This window comes from Lygodium microphyllum, chromosome 26, assembly GCF_053477565.2.
Source record: "Lygodium microphyllum isolate KBCC chromosome 26, Lygodium_microphyllum_v1.1.10, whole genome shotgun sequence".
NCBI lineage: Eukaryota > Viridiplantae > Streptophyta > Polypodiopsida > Schizaeales > Lygodiaceae > Lygodium > Lygodium microphyllum.
The window spans coordinates 23,278,249-23,301,460 of NC_141160.1; positions in this window are offsets into that span (position 1 = coordinate 23,278,249).

The following is a 23,212-nucleotide window of genomic DNA, read 5'->3' on the forward strand; positions in this document are numbered from 1 at the left end:
TGTCACCTCTCTCTCTCTCTCTCTCTCTCTCTATGTCACACCCTCTCTCTTTCTTTCTTTCTCTCTCTTCCCCACTCGTATAGCAGCAGGTCCAAGCCTCCTCCTTCTTTTTTATGATGGTGGAGGGGGAGTTTATATAGGTGCTGGGGGGGGGGGGGGGGGGGGGGGGGGTAGTGGTGGTGGTAGTGGCGGTGACCACCACCTGTTTTGCATGGTGGCAAGGGCTCGCAACCTCCCAACTGCCCATAATTTGATTGTTATGTCCATGAGGGAGGGGGTGGTAGGCCACGTGGCCTCCCCCCTCTCCATCATCATTACCGCATCCTTCCTCCTTGCCTTGGCATCGTCGACATCCCCCTTGTTCTTGGATATCATCCGTGATTCCCCCCTGCACGTCGACTGATTACTGCGGCTCCCCCTCCCTCCACCAACTAGCGGCATTGATAAGGAATGTTAAATTTTTTTTTATTAATTCTATTAAGGGGGGATTCTATGCAGGGGCGGGAAGGGACATTACATTGGGTGGTCTCGGTAAGCCAAGAGCTTTCCTAAGAAGGAATAAAAATCGTATTTTTGATCGAACATTAGAGATCAGAGAGCGTGACTTGTATCACTTTAAAACCCTAGGTAGAAGGAATTAAAGTGTCATACTTCTCCTATTCTCTTTGAACCTAGCACAACGTAAGTTCATTTCAATCAGCAATTCCTATAAGGGATAGAATCTTGAACCGCTGATACTAGTCAACTGTTAAGTAAGTAGTTGAATTGACCAAAAAGACTTAAGTAAATCCTCATGGAAATGGCCGGAACTTCCACTGTGGTGTAGACTCAAACTCCGAGGGTTTTCATCAAAATCCTGGACATCACTTCCTAGGACATCTCTTGATGGACCACTAAGAACGTACCACCAAGGAAAGCTCAAGTGAGCATGTTACAACAATGGACAACATCTTGGTCTAAATCCAAGAATGGATATTACATGCTAATGTGCCACTAAAGTCCATACTCATGAAATGAAACCCTAATCTTCTCTAGCTCTTACTCATGAAAATGAGTAGGTGTATCGTAACATACAGTATAGAGAAGATGCATATGTTGGAGATCTTGTAGCGATGCAATATATCACATATAGGGATACCCTATGATAAGAAGACATCACCCCATGACAGATCTACTTTAAACCATAGTGGCAACATCATGACAACACTTGCAATGAATAAACTTAGCTAGGTCTATTGATCAGTCTTAGTAAAATCTATTGAATATAAGTGATTTATTTTCCATGAATAATCATTTCTTTTTATTTTATACTTCATGATGACATTACATTTCACTTATAATTCTTACTTTGATTCGTAGAGAGAGAGAGAGAGAGAGGTTTGAATTAGTGATAACGGCTGACCAAGCATACTTAAAGACATTAGAAACAACACATGGAACCAAAACACTGAAAAAACACAAGCCTACAATGATAACAAAAGGAAATCATGAAGCAAGCACAACATGAAGGTGGTATGCATGATATCTATAGCCACCTCTCCAATGATCATGCTAGTAGAAATCATAGAACTAACTTGGCACAATAATAATCCTCAAACATGGCCCACATGACCACAACTTCCTACAGCCCAAGAATAAAAAACAAATGCATTGCATGTCCTCTAGATGTGCTAAGACTAGATATACTTTGTCTATAAAGTGGCAATGGAAAACATCTTGGTCTAAACCTAAGAATGGATATTACATGCTAATGTGCCACTAAATCCCATACTCATGAAATGAAACCCTAAACTTCTCTAGCTCTTACTCAAGAAAATGAGTAGATGTCTCGTAACATATAGTATATAGAGAAGACACTCCTATTGGAGATCTTCCAGCAATGCAATATATCATGTATAGGGATACCCTATGATAAGAAACCTCCATATTAAAAACTTCTCCTAATAGGGAAGCTTAGACTTCCACAATTGAAGTAACCAATCATGCCACTTAGCTTTGCTATACCAAGAGAACCAAAATTGTTTCTTCGTCTCAATTTTCTATTTCTTATCATCAACCATCTTATTATAGACCTACTTGGTTGATCATTCTATGAAATTGTCTAAGCACACAAAAGCCTAATCCAACCATGGGGATGGAAGGCTGAAATATAGACAAAGAAAATGTCATTGAAGTCATTCCTACAACTTGGTCCAAAATATCCATGTAACCCTTAGGAACATGAAAGTACTAGTGGATGTAACGAAAGAATAAACTCAAGACTAACTAGCAATAGCATCTCATATAGTCTCTAAACCTAATCATGACATCCTATCAAACTTATCGCATTTCATGTGCTTATTAGGTTAGTTAAGTAACCTATATGTGAACAAAATCTTTGGTTGCACAATGGATTAGCCTCCTCTCTAGAGTGATGTATTTCCTTCCATGAAGCAATCAAGTGTGTGAAATAAAACAAGGTTGTAATCTTTCAATTTCTTGAGTTGGTTTTAAAACATACCACAAGGAGGCCTAGATTCTACAATGATCATGTGAGATATCAACTTCCTCAATGAAAGCTATACAATAAGGGGAAAAAACTCTCTTTTTTCCAAGGGATTATCTATATGTATATCCTCTATATCACATGCATTCAAAGCCTATTTATGAATATCCTTATCTATGAATTTTTCATGAATAGAACACAACCATTTATTTTTTTTCAATGTGTAAATAATCCCTTTATATATGGCACCCTTCTATATGTAAAAAATGGATAAAAATGCTATTTTGAAAATCCTTTATTGTGAACCCACATGACATACACATGTATTTACAAGTAAACCCCCCCTTGGGACCCCGAGCTTTTTCCACCTCATCATACATACTTTGCATCCATTGTCACACACACACACACATAAGCATAGTGATACACCTAGTTTCATCACCGACAAGTGTACACCAAGGAGCCTCACTCCCCTCTTTACAACCCAAATCCAACCTACTCGTGGGCAGGAAGAATAACGAGAAGTGAGACAAGAGGTAGGAACCTTGGAGACACACCTTTGTGTATGCATCCTTACATATACCCTCACTACTTAGCGAAAGGGAAGTGGAACCCAGGAGGAAGAAGCTTGGTGGTGAGAGCTATGGCGGATGGAGAGCAAGAGCCAAGAGAGAGAGAGACTCAAAAGTGGGAACTCCAACAACCATGATGTGTGGTCAGGCCTTCCTTTATTCAAACTGTCACTAAAAGAATAAAGAATAAATGACTGTGACGGGTGCCCGCCACCTGCAGTGTGCAGTGGCAGGTACTGTCAGTGTAGTAATATACAGGCGGCTAGGCGGAGGCGCCTTTACTCCCAACAACCTCCCACTTAAAGGTGAATCTAACCCATTGAGAGAGAAAAAGAAAAAGACAGTACAACATGTACACATGTACAACAGGATGAGGAAAAAGACGTCATCTCATCAATGCCCATCAATCTCTTGAGGAAGGCAAAGCGCTCAATAGTAAGGCTTTTCATGAGCAAGCCTACAGGATTCTACTCAATCAGAACCTTGACAAGGTCAATAGACCTATCCTCAACGATCTCGCGAATGAAGTAATACCTCACCTCAATATGTTTTGTCTTTGCATGGAAGACCGGATTCTTGGCCAATTGAATGGCACTCATAGAATTCAAATGTAGTGTAGGCATAGCATCTATCATACCAAGGTTTGCAATCAAACGGCCTAACCAAAGAGCCTCCTTGCAAGCCTTTGTGGTTATAACATACTCGACCTCTGTAGTAGATAAGCCCAAACCTTACGTGAGTAATCATATATGAAAGTAACAAAGTAATTTCCCCCACCAAGTGACTGACAGGGCATGGGCCCACATACATTTAAGTACACAAGAGCCAAGGGCTCACCCATGCGTTTCTTACCAGAATTTTTATGCGTATTTCTTGTATGCTTGCCATACAAACAATGATCACAAGAATCAAAATGCGAAGAGTCAAAAGGCAGAAGATACTGCAAAGCACTGAGCATTTTCATTCCTTTAAGAGGCATGTGCCCCAAACGAGCATGCCAAAGGGATACATGGGGAATAGAATTCATAGACAAAACATGATCCAATGTAGCTCCAGACACAAGTAAGGGATAGAGGCTGCCAGACTTGGCACCTCTTGAAAAACAAGCCTACCATGAGTAATCTTCCATGCTGAGTCTCCAAAAGACACAAAATACCCTGCATCATCAAGCTGTCCAGCTGACATAAGGCTGCGAGTCAATGCAGGAACATGGCGTACATCATGCAAAACAAAAGAACTGCCAGAAGGAAATTGCAACCTAACATCTCCAATGCCCACAATGTCAAGAGACTTGTCATCACCAAGACACACAGAACCAGACATGGTACGATAGGTATGAAACCAATCTCTATAGGGTGTCACATGAAAGGACGCACCCAAATCCAAGATCCAACACTGTGCATACATAGAATGTATCTCAGAAGTCTTTAAGGCATTGCATGAAGAAGCTGCAAGTATGTAATCATCATCTGAATCAGTGGCCTGCATGACATTAACCTCTTATATCTTCACACTGGACATACAATACTGCGCTCAGAAGACTTTTCCTGCACTTTTTCTTTTCCCTTTTCCTTGCGCTTATCATCGCACATTTTATGGCATTGTGGCCTAATATGTCCTGCTTTCCCACAATAATGATAGGTAAGATCAGACTTCCATCCATGGGACTTACTGCGACCATGTGACTTGAACCTGGACTTCGGAGAGTCCCTGCCCTTATGATCATTATCATGCATGCCATGTCTCCCACCTCTAACGGTCAATGCATGTGAAGAGCAGGAAGCATTATTGTTTCTCTTGTTGATTTCCTCAGTCAATAAAGTACTCTTAACATCTTTGATTTTCAGCCCATCAAGCTTGTTCGTGCATATGGCAGTACGGAAGATATCCCATGATTTAGGCAAGGTGCCAAGCAGAAACAGTGGGTGCAAGTTGTCTTTGAACTCAATACCCTGTGACAACAAATTCTTCATGATAGCATGAAACTGACTGAAATTAGATGAAAGGGAGGTCCCCTCCATGTGAAGGTCCATTAACTACTTCAGCCAATACATCTATGACGTAGGACTGTGCTACGCATAAAGCGCTTGAATCTTCTCCCATAGATCCCATGCACTCTAACTCTCGTCTTCAACAACATTATGATGGACCTCTTCTGAGAGTGACAAAATAATGGTAGACTTGCAAAGCTTATCAACTTCCATCCAAACATCATCATCCATATCCTCAGGTTTGACACCCTTGAAACGCAAGGGTTTAATCTGCAACTTTTGCACCAAAACCTGCCATATTTGGAACTTCCAATACCCATAGTTGGTGCCATCCAACTTGGCAATGTTAAAGAGATTTGTATCTTTCAAATGACTAGTCATACTATCCCAAATCAAATAAAAAAAGTAAAATTGCAAGTTGATGTAATTAGCAAAAAATGCACTAAACCCACTGCTAAAATTGGCTGAAAGGATGGATTTCACCAAGAGAAGCACATGTCCACCAAATATAACCAAGATAACATCAAATAGTGAGCATTACCCTCATAGAAGTGCTCAAAATTTCTAGATTTCAGCTTGCTATAATAAATGATAGCAGTATGTAAAACTGTCCCAAAATGAAGCAATCATTGATACATATGTCACTGCAATTGCCATGTAGTAAGATACATCCAACAATGAGTTTCTAGGGGCAAGAAAGTACCAAGAACTGTCAAACCAATAACCTGTCAGGCAAGAGACATCTCATAGGTCTAGAAGTCATGCATGTAATGGGTCTCGGGGTAAGAGAAGAGACCAAGCACAAGCATAACCAATAGAGCAAGAAGCTCAATACATAACCATCCAAGATGCATACAAAACTGACAAACCTGTGATAGAGATAGGTGCCTACCCCAATAGGCGTATCAAATCAGCCCACTGCAGACAAACTGCAGACATAAAGCTCTCAAGAGAGCAAATGCATGTAGTTGTCCCACAAGCTCAAGCTCATATGTAAATAAGACTCTGTGTACATCCGAATATACCAAGAGGCTCCCACTGGAAGTGAAGTCAGATGCAAAGAGAGAAAACAATGCTCTAATACATCAAATGCATAGCATCAGACATGCTAAATCCCAATAGGGTACATCCGGAGCATAAATCCCAAGCTATCTCAAACTCGTAAAGCATAAGCTTGAAAGCATTCAAAGAGCATGTAATTGTCAACCAAATGTAATGCCCAGTAGATCCAAAATGCTCAAATACATCTGAAGATGAAACTCCAAGTAACTGTCAAGCATGGGCAAACCAAGTGGCATCCATATCTGACCAAAGCATAAATACAAGAGGCCTAAATGTCAAGCAGTGACAATAGGCATAAATCAATCCAAAGTATGCCAACTGAAGCCAAATGCTAGTGAAGAATGACCAAGTCAAAGCTTAATCCAAGCTCAAAAGCATTCTAGAACCAAGAATAAGCATTTGAAAACCTCCAAATACATCGATATAATCATTCAAACCTCCAGGAAGCACCCCGTATACATGAACCAATGCATACACCAAGTAAATGAGCTTCAGCCCACTATATTATAGCAAGCAATTTACTATTATATGAAGCTCAAACAGTGCTCAAATCTGCTCCAAATTAGTCTCAAAGCATAGACATAGAATCCCATAACATCGGAACATCATCGGGCATCAATAGGCATCAAACGGGCAATGCCAAGAAGCATTAAACAGTAAATGTCAAGTGCTACCCTATTTTGACAGTCCTGGGATTGTGTTTACAGCAAAGGGCTAAAGGGGGAAGCACTTGAATCGATAACTGGGAATGAAGCACCAATGTCAGGGAGTCAAGCAATGCTTGGGAAGGTTGCCAAGAGTGCCGGGAAGCCGAGGAGGAGCAGGGAAATGGCAGGGAGCAGATCTGCCCAGCCCCCTAAAAATGCGCTGAAAATTGCGCTAGCTATTCCTGGGGGCTAGGGGATCTACAACAGCCCTCTTGGGGGGACTTGGCAAGGTGAAGGGGGCTCCAATACAGCTCAGGAAGAAGCCGATGAAGGTCTAGAAGCTCGAGGAGGAGGCGGAAGATCAAAACATACATGCAAATGAAGGTGCCATGGTTTCCATTGAAGCTTGGATTGAAGCTCTTCAAATCCGGGCTAAAGAGAATGCCGGGCAAGCTCCAATGCCTTTGCTCTAATACCAGTTGAAAGGGAAGTGGAACCCAGGAGGAAGAAGCTTGGCGGTGAGAGCTATAGCGGAAGGAGAGCGAGAGCCAAGAGAGAGAGAGAGACTCAAAAGTGGAAACTCCAACAACCGCAATGTGTGGCTGGGCCATCCTTTATTCAAACTATCACTAAAACAATAAAGAATAAGTGGTTGTGATGGGCATCTACCACTTGCAATGTGCAGTGGCAGGTACTGTCAGTGTAGTAATACACGGGCAATTAGGCGGAGGCGCCTTTACCCCCAACACTTAGTGCACCCATAGTAAGACAATGCATCCATATCCACATTAGCCCATGTAGTGACACATGTACACACACATCACATAGCTCAACCTTAGTGTAATGTGCATTCAATCAAAAGACCTTAGTACACCAGCATATGCTTACACAGTGCATCCACTCTTATCCATAGTGCATCTACCATGTATCATGCATCCATTTACACATCTAAATTTTGCAACCATCTACACATGTCTTAGGAATCCACAAAACCTATATTGTGCCCATAAACCCACTAAGTACCCATATACCTATAGTGCATCTGTCCTCTTACATTGTGTACATCTTCCTACATTGTGCCTTCGCCATGTATACACACTAAGAGCACACGACATTACTTAACACATCTATATAGCATGTAGTGCATTCGTCACCACACAGCACACAATCTACATCCACCTACACACCACTCTTGCACTTTACTTTTGACCATACACTATGTGCATCCAATTGTACACACAGTATATTGACTTAGTGTATACACCTAGTGCATACAACAACACACACCTACACATACATAAACTATTCACATTACATCATAATAGGGACCCTCCTTTAACACATATAGATGTGCCCTTCAACCTTCAAGCATGCACTACAATATCCATCAACAACACCAGTACACATACACACATTGCACATTGACATACACCTACGATACACCTTTGAACACAAGAAAACTCTAATAACCATGCATGTCCAATTGTGTGCACTAGCATGCATCCATGCATACTTGTGGGTACTTGTGTGTGCTTGTGAATACTCTTGCATATAGCCAACATCTACTCTAGGACTCACAATGCTTAGAGTTTCTTACTCTGCACATAAAGACATCACGATGCACACATAAGTACACTTGCATATTCATCAAATACCCACAAATATCATGCACTCATTTTGCATTGTTAAAGGATTAGCACACATAATCACACTTAGCACAATTCATCTAGCATCCTGTGCACATACAAGCACTTAGGTGCATTCATAGGCATAAGTGAACATGAGTGAACACTAGTATGCATGTGTGGAATCATATATCCTTGTGAGCATTTGTACATGAGAGTGCACCTATGTGTATCCATGTGAATGCATGTGCATCCACAATCATTCATTCAAAGACCCATTGCATCTTAGGACACATTGCATTTCCTTCTAGCCTTGCACGCCCAAGTACGTGCACATCATAGCACTAACCCACAACCACTTATTGCATGATACACACGTACATACATCACAACTAGGGGTGTATGCCACAATGATTTTGTCTTTATTTTCTTTCAAAACAAACAAAATCAAAATAAAAGAACCACAAAACCAATAAAAAGAACAACTCATGTGTTTTGACACACACAATCTAATTGTGAACCACTACACTTTTCACCAACAGACTATAGGACTAGACCTTTGCAAGAGTTGCATGTGCTTAGGAAGTGGTCATGAGCTTCATACTCTACCCATTAGCAAGGACCCAAGCCCTGGTTGCACTCTTGACCTAGAAAACACATATGTGCATGACCTCATAAATTCCATCATCAACCTAGTCAACTTACAGACCTACCACGGGGACTGTAGCCAATGCTATGGATAGATCTAGTAAGTTGAGAGGTAGTTTTGATGATTTTCAATAGCTTCTAGCAAGCTACAAGCTTCCAAGTAGGGGGATTCAGCATTGAAGGCCCTATGACAACAAGAGGAGTGCCAAGAAAAGGAGATAGAGAGCTAAACTCAAACTTAAGAGCAAGGCCTCTCCTCAATTCCACAAACTACTCTAGTCTCTCACGCAGAATATGCCACAAAAGCATTGCAAACTACAAAAGATACCATTTCCAAGGGCCATGCCTATCCTAACCCAGTACAACAGCTAGAGAGAAAAGAGGAGAGAGAATGAGTGACAAGGAGAGAGAAAAACTAGAAAGATAGGAAAGAACAAAGAGAAGCTATGAAAGTTGAGTACAAGTAGGTGAGATGAGAGACAATACTTATACTATAATAAAAGATGTCAAAATTTACATATCTTACACCTTTTATACCTATGTCAGTGTAACAAGGTATTATTAATAACTCTCTCACTAAAACATGTCTTCCTAGCTTTTTACAATTCATCCCTACCCAAAGGTTTTTTTCTCACAAAAACAAATTTACAATGGCAAAGAAGGATGGATTAAAAAAAGTACTACTCTGATTTCAACTATACAAAAGATAAGTAATAAATCAAGTAATAAAGAGATATTTGTTGAAATGAAGACATAAAGCCTCTACCATATACAATCAGAATGTCTTCAAGAAAGAGACTCTATAAAGAATAGACACCTTGCTATTAAAAGAAACAATCCATGTTGAACAAAACTATTGTATCTTTTGATAGAAGTATCCAAATAGGTCATGTCACATGTCAAAATGTAGCTATTGAAGAGTACTTTGTCCCTATATGTAGGTGGAATATTTCAAAAAATTAGGCAAAGTAAAATATATTCTAAAATAGACTATTTCATAGACCCTATTTATAGTACAACTAGCTCCCATGTTGACTATATCTCAACCACTAATCCATCCCGTAGATAGGAAAACTCATCCAAAATAGAATCAAGCCTCTAGGAAGCTTCTCAAGCGGTAAACACTTTCACTTGATCAAATACTCAATGATAGATGAGGGTGAAGCTTCTTTTCATATTGACATATTATCTCCTCAAGAATGTAATGAATAAGTCATTCTTCATCCATAGGAGGCAAGTCATCAACTATTTCCACTTGGGTACCATTATAAAAGGGTTTGAGCTTACTAACCTAAAATTCATTATGAATCTTAGTGGAAGAGGGAAGTTCCAATCTATATACCAAGTCTCCAATACGCTTCAAGATCCTATAGGGTCCATAGAACATGTGAGCAAGTTTGTTGCTGGATCCATTCTTTAAAGTAGAATAGCAAGACTTGGGTCTTTCAATAAAACTAACTCCCTCTGTTGAAACTCCAAGTGTTACCTCTTCTCATCAATATACACCTTCATTGGATATTGATCTTTTCTAAGATTCATCTTACATTGCTAAAGAAGAGTTTTCGTTCTTTCCCATTCTTTCTTTCCATAAGGGTTAATCTTCTCATAGAAAATAATTGTAGGTAGGGGCACCTTGTAGCCATACATAGTCTCAAAAGGTAAAACTCCAATGCTAGCAGGAGTAGAGTTATTATAGGCAAACTCAGCCAAATGCAACCATGAATCCCATGTGTGTTGCACATCATCACAAAAATAGAGAATGCAAGTCTCCAACCACTTATTTACCCTTTTTGTTTGACCATTAGTCTATGGATGATAGACTATAGAAGGAGCCAATTTAGTGCCCATAGAGCTCAATACCACCTACCAAAACATATCATGAACTTGGTATCCCTATCATGTACAATTACTTACGGTAATCTATGTAATCTAAAGATTTGCTCCATGAACTAAGTAGCCACCTGTGAAGTAGTGAGCCTCTTGTAATTCCTCAATCTAGTCACCATGTAACTCAGTTATAGTTGAAATCGGACATGTCCAGCATCTAGAAAGAGAATCAACTACTATCACATTGTCTTTGCCCCTTGTATGAGTGATGTCAAAATCATAATTTTACAAGATAGCTACCCATCTACAGTGCTTAGAGGTGAGATTTAACTGAGTAAGAAATTACTTTAGGACTCTATGATCACTTTGAACTCTAAATGAGCTATCATACAAATAATTGTATCATTTCTTTATTTCATATACAATAGCCAACATCTCTTGGCCATAGACATTCATAGCCATCTCTTTATTTATAAACTTACGACTTTCAAAGGCAATAACTCAATGCTTCTATAGCAAAACAATCCCTATGCCATGGCCACTGGCATCGCACTGTATAGTAAACTCTCTATAGAAATCTAGGCATACTAAAATAGGAGCAAAAGTAAGTAGTTCCTTTAACTAGTTGAAGCTACTATGTATAACTACATCCCAAAAGAAAACTTCATTCTTCAACCTTTCAGTTAAAGGAGCTACTACAACCATATAATGCTTAATGAATCTATTATAGAATGATGATAGACCAAGAAACCCTCTAAGTGAAGTAGTAGTGGTAGGTGTTGGCCAATATCTAACACAATACACCTTCTTAGGTTTAGCTTGTATCCCTTTTTTACTGACAATATGGCCCGAGTACTCCACCTCAATCTGCATGAAAAAGCACTTCTTCTCATTAGCAAAAAGTCTATGATGTCTCAATATATCAAAACCCTTCCTCATATGTGATAAATGGTCCTGTAGAGTCTCACTATAAATCAATATGTCATCCAAGAAGATAAGGACAAACTGGAAGAGGAAAGACTACAAAATATTATTTGTTAAACTCTAGAAGGTATCTAGAGCATTAGTAAGCCCAAATGGCATCAGTAGGAAATGGTATGACCCATGATCAGTCCTTAAGGGAGTTTTAACTTTATCACCCTCTTGCATATAGATCTAATGATATCCGGAACTCAAGTCAATCCTAGTAAAGAATCCAACCCCTCATCAAGCAAATCATCAACTTTAGGACTTGGATACATGTTCTTCACAGTGATCTCATTTAGATCCTTGTATTCAATACACATCCTAAATGATCTATCTTTCTTTTTCACTAACAAGATTGGAGATGCATAAGGCAAAGAACTAGGCTCAATGAACCCCATCTATAAAGGCTCTTTGATTTGTTTGGCTACTTCTTCACACTCACACTTAGACAATTTGTAGGATGCCTTATTGACTGGCTTTAAATAGGCTCCAAATCTATGAGGTCATCCATTGCTCTCTTAGGAGGTAATGAAGTAGGCATTTCAAACAAGTTCCTATACTCCTCAAGTAGGGCTTTCAAAGCTAGATGCTCAGTTGAATTCTTGGACTCATCTTCTAACTCTTTATTCAAGTATAAAACAAAAATTAGAGATCGTCATTTGTACTCCTTGAGTTATTTGATGATGATAAACTGAAAATAAAATTTACTAGGGATTTGAAATAGATGGATAAGCTACCCATCAATAGCAAACTCCATGTATAACTGTGAGAAATCCATAGTAATTTTGCCTAAAGTCATCAGCCACCAATCACACTCAAGCACAATATCTATGGGTCCTATTTCCAAAGCAATTAGGTTTACCTTAACCTCATAATTTTTAGCTAACTATATGGAAACCTATGGGCACATTCAAGTGTTGATTTCCTCTTTACCATTAGCTACTTGTACTCTTATGGATTGATGTAAATCAGTGAAAAAACAATATAAGCTATCCACAACTAACTTATTCACAAAAATATGTGTACTACTACTATCTATCAAGATAAACACATTCTTTCCATGAATGGTACCCTTCATATAAAGTGTATTAGGTAAATCTGTCCCACTAGGATCAAAAGGAATATGCCCGCTAGGGTCTAATGGAAATCCATCCGCAATCTCACAAGACTGATTGGAATCTAGATCCTTATCATGCTCTTCAAATTCAGCTTGTGCACTCATTATTGATTCTTCAATAGCCTCATCATCCACATCCTCAAGTACTATCATATTGTAATTCTTGGCCTTGGCATTATTGTAAGTGCACTTGGATGCATGATTTGTCATACAGTTTTGTAAGTGCATTTAGATGCAGGATAAGCCGTATATTTTTTACCACATTTAAAACGTGGACCCTTTTCTTTTCTTTCCTTAAGAAGATCCATAGGTATAAACTTGCCATTGTTTGTTGAATTATTTCAAGGTTTACTGTTGCCTTACCTTTCTTACAGTTGATTTGAAACCTACCTAGAGGAATAAGTGGCTGACTTCTAGTTTGAGAAGGATTTGACCCATGAATGCTCAAAATAGGCTCATCATCCCTAAAAGAAATTTCCTCAATCTCATAACTCTTGTGTGGTATTCCTTTTTTCCCAATGATATTTGGTTAAGGATTATTATTTGATGGATGAAAAGATTGTTTATCTCTATTGTCTTTGTCTACCATTTGTACTGCCACAAGCATAGAGATTTGATCACTAAGTTTGTCCAAAGAATCTCTAGTGGAAGAAAAAAACTTCTTTGAGGAATCCTTAGTAGATTGGGCCATCTTCTCTATGAATTCATTGGTTGCATATTGGATTGAACCAACTGTTCAACCACTTGGTCCAATTTAGAAACTAATTTCATGTGTTGTGATGGAATGCCTAGTCTTATGGTTACAAAGAGTGGCATTAAGAATACTATATGCACTATATTCTTGAGAATCGTTACCATCATGATGTACCTCAAGTATTGCCTCACGTATTTCCTTTGTTTGTTTATGAACATAATCATTAGGCTTGTTCTTTCCCTTATTTCTAGCCACTTCTACTCACTAGTATAGTGCAGTCCTAGTAGATCCCCTAATACAAAAATGGCTATAACTTTTTGCTACGATATCAGAATCAATAACTTTTTGATGGAAACAAAGCCAACAAGTAGCTCTTTAGGATGAGCTATAATACTTAATTGTAAAAAAATTTTAAAAATCTTTTACTACTATACAGAATAGCCATGTACCTCGTAAAAGTACTATTTTAGTGTATCAACCTCCCCTAAGTCCAAAATAAGGTCACCCAATCCTATGGTGCCTTGTATATGACCCATAGGAGCTGAATATAATGTGAAATACCCTATATAGGTCCTAGAATTAATTGATTAAAAATAATTTCAATTGAAAGGCTTTGATCAATGAGAAGAACACTAATCTTTGATCTATTGATCAATTTTAGAGAATTAATTAATAAAAAACTCGCATCAATAAGTGGACAAGCTTTAAACAAGTGGATGTTGAGAGATTTTAGAGATTAAGAAGGTAAAATACCTTGATCAATCTTGAAAAAGATGATTGATTCACTTGGAATCAAGCTGTAGCCCAATGGTTGAAGAAATTTCCATAATCTATCATAAACCTCCCATAATCCATAGAATTTAGCTTACAGTACTCAAAGAATATTAAATCCTTGAAGAATCAATGTACCAAGCCTGCTTAAATACTTAAATGTCAAATATTGAAGCTCTTTGAACAAAATCCCCAAAATATAACTCCATTATGAGCTTCAAGAGGCTCAATGTGCTAAAATCTTGGAAATGTCTTCAATCTTGAATCCAATCTTGCTCCCAAATGGTAATAGAGAAGCCTTAGAGGTCAAGAAGAGCCAAATATGAAAGAAATTGAAGCTTCAAGATCTGTGGCTATGGCTCTTGCTATGTTTTAGGGGTTTTAGCCAAGAGAATAAAGATTAGGGCTCAAATCTTGCAAAATCTTACTGTAGAAGTTCCCCATTGAGTGTGCCAAGGATGCTTGACAAGTCTAGAAGAGATTGGGACTAGCAGGAGCATGAAATTAGAGTAGCAAGGGCATTAAAATTTGCACCAAAATTTGTGGGCTTAATCTTAGAGTGATTACCCAGTCATTGCTCACATTGTGGTGCTCTATCTAATGCTTAGAAATTGAAGATATAGCCTTGTAGCCTTGTCAATTAAACTTGACTATATCACATGTATTTGAACTTCTTCCATGAATAAAATATTTAAGTTTATCTAGAAGAAATTATTCAATGCAATAAGATGGGGTGTTGGATGTCGAGTGTCTCTCAAAATCATAATAAGATATTTGTGTTTCAAAAGTGCCTTCAGAAGCTTAAACTACTAAGCCTCATCTCATATTAGCCTCAAAAGCTTAAACTACTGAGCCTCATCTTAGCCTCTAGCATCATTTAAAAAATCCTAAAAAAGAAATGTAGATAACATCAAGATATATTTGAATTTCAAAAATGCCTTTATAAGCTTAAACTAATGAGCCTCATCTCAACCTCCAACATCATTAAAAAGTCCTTTAAAAAAATGTAGATAACATCAAGGTATATAGTAAATGAAGATAGACTAATTATGGTATATTACTAACTGCAAATACTTACATGTGTTTCTTTCCTGCTCCATCATTCATTGATAGTGATAAGATTGGTAGTAGTTTGGATTTTCTTTTCTTTCAACCCATGGGATTTTGCTTTATCTTTGTAACTTCGATTCTAGAATGTTTTTGTCATTCTCTAGTTACTCAAGAATTGCTTTCAATGATGCATTCTCTTGCTCTAGGGACTATTTTCTTTGCACCTCCTCTACTGTTTCCATCGTTCCATGTGTTGGAAAGTATCTTTGTATTGCATCAATTCTTCTTCTAGCTTAAGCACTTTATTTTTCTAGTCATGCAGGGCTTTTTAAAATTCATTCAAAGGATCTTGTGATTGCAAGACAGATTGATGTACATTATATAACATGTTAAATATGCTTACTGCCCCACCCTCGTCAGGTGCCACCAATGATACATGATGCTCAAAGTTGTAAGGCTCCCATTATGAGGAGAATCCATGTGTGAGCATGGATATTGGTTGGGTCCTGACTTGTATGTTAGATGAGGTCTAAGTGATCAGATGGAAAAAATATGACCTTTGTGAATCTAGTCTTTGGGTTAGATAGAGTAGTTATGCTAGTACAAACTTGAGGCACAATGCATTGATTTTTGGGGTGTGGGAGTTATCAAGGACTTCTTCCCAACTATGATGGTTTTAGAGTGACTACATTAGTGTCTCTATGTAGTAACCAGTAGTATTTCAACTTAGTAGCCGGCTATTCATCTCCAAACATCTGACACAACATCTAGGAGTGATAACATACTCATGTAGACATCATTTATTGCATAACCCTTACTGTCTAGATCACCATCTAAGCTTTACAGTGGAAGTGCACGAGTGGATAGAGTTATCTTTGTATCAGTTCGTTTGAAATTAAAGTAGTTATGTTCTTCTCATATTTGATATGTGCTCTCTACTCCTTGTGCCATGTAATCTACATAACATGGATTGATAATATTGATACATGTGAATATTCTCACCTAAGCATTTGCAATAACCTAATAGACCCTACTCAATGCTTTCAACATAAATAATTAATTAATATATATAGTTAAAATGAGAATTTAGGCTAGTTATACAATCATTTGGATATAAGGAACCCTTAATGAAAATATCAATATTTCTCTTTTTTTTGCACGATACTCTCATCCACACAAACATATAAATCCATTTTCCTCTTACGGTTGCTTATATTCCTAAGTGGTTTGATTAGGAAATGTAAGTAAAAGATAAACTTGTATATATTGATTTTCTTGGTGTAGTATTGGTTAAGAAGGACCAAAGCAAAAAATAAAGCATAAAAGATACTCACGTAAACATACAATATGGTTAGGCAAGCATTGTTATAGATGGAAAATGCTACTTTTTAAGGGAAAGATGGGGAGGAAAAGTCAATTTTTGGCGCCATTCACCATGTTGATGTGGCATTTGGGAGAATTAGTAGGGCATAAAGTGGTTATGTAATTGTCATCGAAGAATCCCATGTACCATATATGTGGAGTTCTAAAAAGGTAAATAGATTTGGAGGTATTTTAATGAAAAATAGAGTATTAAAAATGGGTATTTCAACATGAAATATGATTGAGTATCCTTTGAGATATAGAGTTGTATTTTTTAATGAAAAGGTAAGAAAACTCATTCTTTGGGATAGAAACAAATCTGACTTGCTAATGTGGCACTTTTGAAAGAGTGGTGGATTCCATCTTAGAGGATGAGAAGGGTTGTTACTTAGGTAAAAAGAAAGGGAGATCTCCTTCTTTTGAGATGAGATACACTATAAAAGGTTGGGTGGAGCCTAGGAATGTAGAGGATCTAGGAGACAAAAAGGCACATAATAATGGCCACACTCAAGGGACTACTCAAGTTTAAAGAGTCCTAATCAATACCTTATGAGGCCCTTTTGGAGTCCATATTTCCCCTAATGGATTCATTGAGTGAACTCATTTGCAATTGAGATGTACACTACATGATGGAGTAGTTACCTAACATACGGTTGATGTGCCAAGTATGTGTTTAGGGTTTATATAGTGATATATTAAGTTGCAGCTTTACTCATTGATGTTTGAAGGTCCAACCTTGTTAGTGTTTGAAGGGCCCATATTATCTTGAAATTCTCTTCATAGAAGTCTTGGATGAGCTCATCAAAGAAGTTCTCAATAGACTTCTACTCATCATTTCTTTGATTCTTTTTGAATTCCTGTTGAGTAGCTTCAAGCTATCTCTAGGCCTTACTTATAACAAATAGGAAAGAAAAAAGCTTTTGTAAATTTAAAAAATGAGAAAAGGAAAGAAATTTAGAGTGATAAAAAATTTGTTATTACTTTAATAATTAAAATAGGAAGGTTAAAAGAAAGCATGTTTTTTTCTTGTCTACAATTTAAACCTAAAAAAATTAAAGGCATAAACACATGTTTATCCCAAAGAATTAGTCATTCTACAATTTTACTATGTAATGATCAAACATAAGGAGCACACTAGGCCTTACTTGTAAGAAATAAATATGAAAATCACTTTTGGAATAAAAAATAATGGAAATAATAATAATAATATAAAGTGATAAAGATTAAATATTTTTTGTGATAAAAATAGGAAGTAAAAGAAAACATGTTTTCTAAGAGAAAGACATGCTTAATAAGACCAATTTAAAAATATGACACTTTTAAAAAAAGCAAGAGAGTTCAAATAATGTCATGCTTTTACTTTTCAAAATTATATTTCAACCTTTCCTATTTGGAAAAAAACCATGGATTTGAATGTTTATGAGAGAGGTTGAATCCTTGAAGAATTGTAATGTTCAGAATTTGAGGAACATAACCATTCTATCCATCCCTTGTAAAGTGCCCTATGATGAGAGCAATCTCCTCTAATATCTTAAGATGTTGGTGATTGATTTGCTGATTACATCTAACAAACATCAATGTTCTATCTCTTGATAGTCACAACTCCTTTCCACTTATGCTTCCATAATCAATGAGCTTGTCACTAAAGCTAAGGCTCATCCAAAAGTTGAAGTGCAATCCAAAGAAGTCCTACAACCATCACAACTTGAAGTTATGGTGGCCATTACACTAGCCCAAAGTTGTGGTGATTCCATGTGATGTGATGGATGGCCAAATGATAATAATATATTTAGGTAAATTATGGTTATTAAGATTATTCAAAAAACCTTCTTTCAATTTCTTAATTTTTCCTATTTAAAGTTAAATGGATGGTCATATGCTTTAAATCTAAAGAAAAGACACATATAGTTATTGAATGGCTTCATAAATTATATTGCTATAAATTCATTAAACAATAGCTTATGAAACAATGAAATCAAGTTTAAATTCAATATTTTCCTTTTAAGAATGTAATAGGGGAATAAGAAGGGTAGTTTTGCATGAATGGAAGGCCTCAATAGCAATGATTGATCACTTATGGTTGGATGGACCTGATAAGTTGGGTAGCTTTTCTAAACACTATAAATGAAGTTATCAGAATGTGACCCTCCAAATTTAGTAGAATAGTTACTATACTTAACACTATTTTAGGGGCCTAGTGCAAGACTATGCCTTAGGGGTAGAGGGATTGCATTTACTTCTCTTCTCTATCACTCTCATTGAATCGTGTAGTGTTAGTTATATTCTCTCCTCTAATTGATTGCAAGTTGACTTTTCTTAGATGGATGCTAGATGGTTGATTAGGTTGATCTATCCCCACTTCTCATATGAAATAGGATTTGAATTTCTATGTCCAACTAAGTCCAACTTTCTTAAGGGGATATTGGGTGGTGATAGATAGGGACTTGAATTTTAGTTGATTACTAGGTTATAAAGAAGACATCTCACATGTGATATCATAGCAATAGTTTAAAGGATAGGTGAGTGATAAATACAATGGAATTAATAGAGATAATAATACTTTTTTGAATGAGCTTTAGTTGATCTTTTTCCATTGATCTTAGTATATGTACTATGACCCACATCAAATTGGCCTGCCTAGTTGAGAGATAAATTTCCATTGATGTATCAAGTGGCATTTGAGATATTGGAGAATATATTTATCCCTCCAAGTGTGTTGCAACCTCACCAAGGTAGGTTATACATGAGTAACTTTTGTCCACTAAATAGATCACACATGGGAATATAAGTAAGATGGAACTTCTTGCTCCAACATGAATTGTGGAGAATTCGTTAGGCAAAATGACTAAAGCTAGTCAAGATATGCTTTTTGTATGTTACTTATGATGAATGGTCATTGAATATTGACAACGAAAGGGAACCTAAAACATAATGGGTCTATTGGTAAGTATTGCAAATATTACCATTTTTGAAGGGGTCGATATAGTGCCAAGTGGGTGTTTGGAACTTGATGCTAGGGCTATCCCCAATAAGCTATAAGATATGTTATCTGTCATCCTTGAGAGAAACCACCATTTTATGAGGACAAAGATCCTAATCGGTTCTATGAATAGATGATTTATGAACTAATGCATTGAATGATTAGAACATGACCTTGAGAGGTTAAGAGTCCTTGCAGGGAGATTGAGATCACTCACTAACGATGGGATCCATTCATGGATCACAAGAAAGGGAAATCATTACTACTTTGTAAGAATTTGTGAGATGTGCCTAGACAAGTAAGTGATGAGTCCTTAGAAAGGCTTATATGTGAGTCCATAAAGATGTAGAAATTCACCTTGAACTCTTGAAAAGGCTCGAGAAGCATAAGCTAATTTGACTTTAGAATTATTTTGATCCTTGATAGGACAACATTTTGTATGACCATTTGAGAAGTGCCCATTTGGAGGACGCTAATCACACTTTAAATTGATTTATGGTATTCACAACAATACAAACTAAAAATTTGAGTAACTAAAGCCAAAATTTGAATTCTACCACTGAGATGCTATGACTATATATTGGAGATGGTTTGGCTCAATAAGAATAAAGTATACATATTGTGTATTGAGGAGGAAGTGATCTTTTAGGACTTGGAAGGGAACATTGTAAGGCATGTCAAAACAAGTTGACTATAGAAAGGATTGAGGAAAGAATAGCCAATCTATATGATTCAATTAAACAAGGTCCAAAAGACTAAAGAAAACACATTACCTTTGTATGAATTCAAAGATGAATTTCTAGAGTATCTAACTCATTCCTTGAATCGGGACTTTGCGAGATAGAACCAAATCTTGGAGTTGTAGTATCCAAACAACCATATAAGATATTTGTACTTGAAGCCATCGACCTTAAGAAACAATTGAGACAATTGATTGAGCAAGGACTCACTTGCCCAAGTAACTCATCTTGGGGTGCACCTATTCTTTTCCAAAAGAAGAAAAGATGGATCCATTAGACTTTGTATTAACTTTAGACGACTAAACCAACTATTGGTTTTAAAAAAAGCATCACATACTTAGAATTGATGAACTCCTAGATTGACTATAAAAAGAAAATGCCATTTCAAACATAGACACGAGATTTGGGTATATCAAATCCGAATCAAAGAATAGGATATCCCAAATGCTACCTTTAGCACCACATATGGTCATGATGAATCCTTGGGTGGTATATTGTTTGGATTCAATAATGCCTTGTCAATATTCAATTGATTTATGCAAGATGTCTTGAGGCCATACCTGGACAATTTTGTGCTAGTATTATTTGATGAAGTATGGACATACTCCAACTCTATGGAGGATCATGAGATTCATTTATCTTAAGTAGATTACAAACTCTCTATGAAAATCAACTCTATGCCAAGAAGAGCAAGTGTGTATTCTTTACTCAGACAAAATTAAATATATGAGATACATTGTGTTTGCCAATGGAATCATCAATCGACCTAAAAAAGTGAAGGACGTCCTAGATTGGTTGATACCTAGAACAACTAGGGAAATCCAAGGTTTCTTGGAACCATAGACATACATTTAGTTTCAATTCGTGTATAGATTTAGTTATATAATAGTGGTTTATATCTTAAAGCTATGGAGGTATTATCTATTAGAAAGAAGGTCCACTTTCATGACAAATCACAAAAGTCTTAAGTGGATTTTGACCTAAGATGACCTAAACATGAGGTACAGAAGGTGGAAAGAAACATTGCAAGTATTTTATTTTTGAGATTAAATATCACCCAAGAAAGGATAATGTTGTTGTAGATGCTGCCTTAAGACACAAAGCATTCCTTAATAGTATTGTTAAAGTTTGAGCATGAAAACCATGTCAATATCTCACAACTCTATCCTAGAGCTTGTATGCCAAGTCATTTCTTAGGACTGCCTTTATGTTCTGAAAATGTAGAAAATTGAGGCCAAGATCATATGGGAGTCTCACGATAGGCCAATTACTAGGACATCTAGGATATGGCAAGACTCTCAATGGTATTCCCAATATCTATCACTAGTGAGGATTAGAAAGAGACGTAAACTATCAAAGGGTTAATGTAGAAATAATAAAGATGCTTGGAGAACTACAATACTTGGATATTCCATAGAAAGAAATGAAGGTCAATTAGTATGGATTTTATGGTCATGTTACCTATTACTACTAGTAGATATGTTTCTATCATGGTAGTGGTGGATAGAGTGACCAAAGTAGCTCACTTGATTCCAATTAAGACCACCTAGAAAGTATTTGATAATTCCTGGGTCTTCATCAAGGAGATATTCAAACTTCATGGACTACCAAATGACTATAGTCAATGATAGAGACTCTAAGTCCACCTTGAAGTTTTGGACTTGTTAGCCTTCAAAACTCTCTTATGCTTTACTCCTCCTCACCCATAAATTGATGGCCAAATTGAGAGAATGAACCAAACCATTAAGGATATCCTAAGATCTTATTGTGATAGAGATGCAAGATAGTGGATTGAGTGTCTACTTGTTGTGGAACTTTCCTACAACGTTGCTTATCACAACAGATAATTAAGATATCACCATTTCATGCTTTATATCAACAAGAATGCCATACACCTCCAAACTTTTCAGATCCTACTCTCAAGGTGGAATTATGCTTGGAGAAATGGGCAATAGATTTAAGCTATCTGATAGGACATCAAAGCTACCCAAGATTAGTAGAAATCCTACAAGGACCTTGGAAAGAGTGTATGAACATTTAAGGAAGGTGACAAGATTTTTCAAAGGGTGAAACTTGAAAAGAGCTCACAATTCTTGGAAAAATATATGAAAATTATTCCAAGGTAGTTGAGCCATGTACACCTCCTCCTTGAGGTCATCATTCGATAATGCTAACTTAATATCCATTTGGTAAATTGGCCACTTCTTATAAGTGGCCACTACAAGTACTATGAAAATAGTAGTCATTTTAGTAGTTGGAGCAAATGATTCTTGAAAATCAATCCTTCAACCAGTGAAATTCCTTATGCAACTAATTTGGCTTTGTACTTTTCTAAGCTTCCATTAGCCCTGTACTTTACTTTTCAGACCCACTTGATGTTAATAATCTTCCTTTTTTTTGGCCGATCCACTAGTTCCCAAGTATCATTTTTCATTATGCTTTTATACTCAACTTGCATAGTTGCTCTCCATTTTGGATCGGCAAGTGCTTCTTCTAATTCTGCTAGCTCCTTTACTTCTCATAATCTCAACCATCAAGACCAGACTGACTATGTGAGAAGAAGTCTATCTCTCAACTATCAAGGCTAGACTGACTATGTGAGAAGAAGCCTATCTTTTCTCCTCTATTTTGAGAGACTGCCTTGGTCCATCTGCATTTTCTTGAATAATTGTAGG